The sequence below is a fragment of the Styela clava genome, chromosome 7 (assembly GCF_964204865.1).
Source record: "Styela clava chromosome 7, kaStyClav1.hap1.2, whole genome shotgun sequence".
Lineage (NCBI taxonomy): Eukaryota > Metazoa > Chordata > Ascidiacea > Stolidobranchia > Styelidae > Styela > Styela clava.
In genome coordinates, this window is record NC_135256.1 from 20,574,703 (window position 1) to 20,579,702 (window position 5,000).

The 5,000-nt window shown below is 57.5% G+C and overlaps 2 non-coding genes and 1 pseudogene across 2 annotated transcripts; all 3 read left to right on the forward strand.

Annotated features, from left to right (window-relative positions):
- The first annotated feature begins 1,416 nt into the window (after positions 1-1,416).
- Positions 1,417-3,226, forward strand: LOC144425323 (small subunit ribosomal RNA). The gene has a single exon (XR_013477467.1). It is a non-coding gene; the product is annotated as a small subunit ribosomal RNA (ribosomal RNA).
- A 298-nt stretch (positions 3,227-3,524) lies between these two features.
- LOC144425426 (5.8S ribosomal RNA) lies at positions 3,525-3,678 on the forward strand. The gene has a single exon (XR_013477518.1). It is a non-coding gene; the product is annotated as a 5.8S ribosomal RNA (ribosomal RNA).
- Positions 3,679-3,967: 289 nt separating this feature from the next.
- The window catches only part of LOC144425375 (large subunit ribosomal RNA), a 3,687-nt pseudogene continuing 2,654 nt past the window's right edge, over positions 3,968-5,000 (forward strand).

Here is a 5,000-nt window from a genome sequence, read left to right on the forward strand (position 1 = left end):
AGCGCACCCTTTTCTCGGTGGCTGGCGGGCGAGAGAGTGCTGCGTCGCCGGCATCGGCGTCGAAAGAAGCCGAGCCGAAAAAAGTTAAAGTACAAACGTGCAAGCATACTAACCTAACCCTAGGTAATGCATGTCAGAGCGAAAGACAGTAAACTCGAATGAGCCAAGAAAGAGCGGTGCGGGGCCGGTCGGAGCGCACCCTTTTCTCGGTGGCTGGCGGGCGAGAGAGTGCTGCGTCGCCGGCATTGGCGTCGAAAGAAGCCGAGCCGAAAAAAGTTAAAGTACAAACGTGCAAGCATACTAACCTAACCCTAGGTAAGGCATGTCAGAGCGAAAGACAGTAAACTCGAATGAGCTAAGAAAGAGCGGTGCGGGGCCGGTCGGAGCGCACCCTTTTCTCGGTGGCTGGCGGCCGAGAGAGTGCTGCGTCGCCGGCATCGGCGTCGAAAGAAGCCGAGCCGAAAAAAGTTAAAGTACAAACGTGCAAGCATACTAACCTAACCCTAGGTAAGGCATGTCAGAGCGAAAGACAGTAAACTCGAATGAGCCAATAAAGAGCGGTGCGGGGCCGGTCGGAGCGCACCCTTTTCTCGGTGGCTGGCGGGCGAGAGAGTGCTGCGTCGCCGGCATCGGCGTCGAAAGAAGCCGAGCCGAAAAAAGTTAAAGTACAAACGTGCAAGCATACTAACCTAACCCTAGGTAAGGCATGTCAGAGCGAAAGACAGTAAACTCGAATGAGCTAAGAAAGAGCGGTGCGGGGCCGGTCGGAGCGCACCCTTTTCTCGGTGGCTGGCGGCCGAGAGAGTGCTGCGTCGCCGGCATCGGCGTCGAAAGAAGCCGAGCCGAAAAAAGTTAAAGTACAAACGTGCAAGCATACTAACCTAACCCTAGGTAAGGCATGTCAGAGCGAAAGACAGTAAACTCGAATGAGCCAAGAAAGAGCGGTGCGGGGCCGGTCGGAGCGCACCCTTTTCTCGGTGGCTGGCGGGCGAGAGAGTGCTGCGTCGCCGGCATCGGCGTCGAAAAAAGCCGAGCCAAAAAAAGTTAAAGTACAAACGCGATGCTAATGAGCGAGCAGTTGTCTCGACTAATATGTAGGGGGCGTTCGATCGAGCGTCTGGCTTGAGCGCTTGTCGGCCTAGCAGAACGGTCGCATTGTTATGCCCGGGTTTTAGGCACCGCTGCAGGCGGCCGGCAGAGCTCTTGTTTGTGCGAAACTGAATGGATCGAGCCCGAGAGAGGGCGAACAAAGAAAAAACGCAAATCGCTCCGCCTGGCACTGCCGGCGAGAGCGTGGACGTCGCGGCCAGCGACTGTCGAAGCTGAGTACGGCCGCAGGCGATCGCCTCGGTCTTAAACGAATGCGACGAGCACGCGCCGGGCGGCCCAGCAAGGGCCGAGCGCAGCTGTCGCAGCTATCTGGTTGATCCTGCCAGTAGTGATATGCTTGTCTCAAAGATTAAGCCATGCAGGTGCAAGTACGAGTTCTCGTAAAGCGAAACTGCGAATGGCTCATTAAATCAGTCTTGGTTTATTTGGTCTCGTAAGCGAAGTGGATAACTGTGGTAATTCTAGAGCTAATACATGCATTAAGCGCCGACTTCGGGAGGCGCGCTTTTATTAGATCAAAACCGACCGGGTTCGTCCTGTGACGTTTGATGACTCTGGATAACCACGCGGATCGTACGGTCTCTGCACCGACGACGTATCATTCAAGTGTCTGCCCTATCAACTGTCGAAGGTACGCTACGTGCCTACCTTTGTGATAACGGGTAACGGGGAATCAGGGTTCGATTCCGGAGAGGGAGCCTGAGAAACGGCTACCACATCCAAGGAAGGCAGCAGGCGCGCAAATTACCCATTCCCGACACGGGGAGGTAGTGACGAAAAATAACAATACAGGACTCTAACGAGGCCCTGTAATTGGAATGAGTACATTCTAAAACTCTTAACGAGTATCCATTGGAGGGCAAGTCTGGTCCCAGCAGCCGCGGTAATTCCAGCTCCAACAGTGTATGCTAAAGTTGTTGCGGTTGAAAAGCTCGTAGTTGGATTTTGGGCGAGCGCCGCCGGTCCGTCGCAAGGCGTGTCACTGGTTGCGTTCGCCTCACCTTCGGTTCTCCGTCGGTGCTCTTGACTGAGTGTCGGCGGTGGCCGATAAGTTTACTTTGAAAAAATTAGAGTGTTCAAAGCAGGCTGTTCGCCTGCATAGTGTTGCATGGAATAATGGAATAGGACCTCGGTTCTATTTTGTTGGTTTTCGGAGCACGAGGTAATGATTAAGAGGGACAGACGGGGGCGTCCGTACTCTGCCGTTAGAGGTGAAATTCTTGGATCGGCGGAAGACGAACTACTGCGAAAGCATTCGCCAAGAATGTTTTCTTTAATCAAGAGCGAAAGTCAGAGGTTCGAAGACGATCAGATACCGTCCTAGTTCTGACTATAAACGATGCCAACTAGCGATCGGGAGGCGTTACCATGACGACCTTTCCGGCAGCTTCCGGGAAACCAAAGTCTTTGGGTTCCGGGGGAAGTATGGTTGCAAAGCTGAAACTTAAAGGAATTGACGGAAGGGCACCACCAGGAGTGGAGCCTGCGGCTTAATTTGACTCAACACGGGGAAACTCACCCGGCCCGGACACAGGTAGGATTGACAGATTGAGAGCTCTTTCTTGATTCTGTGGGTGGTGGTGCATGGCCGTTCTTAGTTGGTGGAGCGATTTGTCTGGTTAATTCCGATAACGAACGAGACTCTGGCATGCTAAATAGTTACGCGACCTTCTCGGTCGGCGTCTAACTTCTTAGAGGGACTAGTGGCGTTTAGCCACACGAGATTGAGCAATAACAGGTCTGTGATGCCCTTAGATGTCCGGGGCCGCACGCGCGCTACACTGAGTGAAGCAGCGAGTGTCTAACCTAGGCCGAAAGGTCCGGGTAACCCGTTGAACCTCATTCGTGATTGGGATAGGGACTTGCAATTGTTTCCCTTGAACGAGGAATTCCCAGTAAGCGCAAGTCATCAACTTGCGTTGATTACGTCCCTGCCCTTTGTACACACCGCCCGTCGCTACTACCGATTGAATGGTTTAGTGAGATCCTTGGATCGGCCCCGTCGCGGCTGGCAACGGCCGCGTCGGCGTGTCGAGAAGACGATCAAACTTGATCATTTAGAGGAAGTAAAAGTCGTAATAAGGTTTCCGTAGGTGAACCTGCGGAAGGATCATTACCGAAAGTGGTGGTAGGCCCCGGCCGACCGCGCACTTAATTGTCTTTGGGTGCCGCCGAGAGGGCGGCCGTCAATCGGGGTTCCGCCCCGTGCGACACGCGTAACACGTTGGCATAGCAAGGCAGCCGAGTGCGATGGTGGCTTCTGGGCACCGCGCTCGATGTGCCGCCGGCCCAGCCCGGCGGTCGCTCGGCGCCGTTTGTTGGTGTTTTTGTGCAGTTGTTGTCGGTGGTGGTTTTGTGGTCGATCCCACAGTGTGACGTCCGCGCGCTTCGGCGCCGGGCGAAACGTCGAGGACGACTCTTAACGGTGGATCACTCGGCTCGCGAGTCGATGAAGGACGCAGCCAAGTGCGAGAAGTAATGTGAATTGCAGAACACATTGAACGTCGACCTTCTGAACGCGAATTGCGGTCTCGGGTCAATCCCGGGACCGCGTCTGCCTCAGGGTCGCGTTCGTCCTCACCCGAGGGCCGTCGCCTGGCCTCTGCGAAGACGGCCGGGCGTCGCCCCAAGTTGAAGCGGTCGCCGAGCTTTCTCGGCGCGACCGCGTGTCCCGTACACCGCCGGCCCCTCGACGTGTTCAACTACGTTCGAGGGGCGGGTCCAGGTCGGTCGGTCCGGTCACGAGATCAAGACCGACCGTGGGCCAAGGCGGCGACGGTACGCGCTCGGTCGGCGCCGGCGGCGACGACTTGCGATGCCAGCGGGCCGTGTAAGAAGCGGGCCCGCTTGACACATACGACCTGAGTTCAGGCGAGAGCACCCGCTGAATTTAAGCATATTATTAAGCGGAGGAAAAGAAACCAACAGGGATTCCCTGAGTAACGGCGAGTGAACCGGGAAGAGTCCAGCGTCGAATCTGCGCGCTTTTCGAGCGCGCCGAGTTGTGACGTACGGAAGTCCCAGTGCGGCTAACGGCGAGCGCCGGTGTCCTTCTGATCGAGGCCTCGTCCCACGGCGGGTGTTAGGCCCATAGGGGCGCTTGCCTTGGCCGCTTCGGGTCTTCTCGGAGTCGGGTTGTTTGGGAATGCAGCCCAAAGCGGGTGGTAAACTCCACCTAAGACTAAATACGGTCGCGAGACCGATAGCGGACAAGTACCGTGAGGGAAAGTTGAAAAGCACTTTGAAGAGAGAGTTCAAGAGTACGTGAAACCGTTGAGAGGCAAACGGGAGGGCCCGTCAGGTCGCCGGCTCGCTTTCAGTTGGGTGCGGGAGCGCGCCGTCTCGGTTCGCGGACGCTTAAGGCGCCGCTGCCGAGTCGGCTCGCGCACCGTCTCAGCGCACTAGCGACCGGCGCGGGTCACGACCGGTTTGCCGTCGGTCTAAGTCCCCGCGCGAAGGTGGCCTCCGCTCCGGCGGGGGTGTTACAGCGCGCGGGCGGTGCGGCGGATCGAGTAAAGGATGCCGCGCGCTCTCTGTGTGCGGCCGTCGCCGTTCGGCTGGCTTGTCGTTCGCCTGCACTGTACGCAGTGCCGGTGTTCGGCGGGCTGCCGTTTCGGTGGCGCGCCGTCGACGCGCTCGGGGTCCGTGGCCACGTCGGCCACCCTCCCGACCCGTCTTGAAACACGGACCAAGGAGTCTAACATGAGCGCGAGTCGTCGAGTGGTTCGAGACTCGCAGGCGAAATGAAAGTGAAGGCGGCCTTTGGCCGAACGAGGTCGGACCCGGAGCCCCGTGCGGGCGCCGGCGCACGACCGGCCGATCGCACCCGCTCTGTCGGGGCGGTCGCGCAAGAGCGTCCATGTTGGGACCCGAAAGATGGTGAACTATGC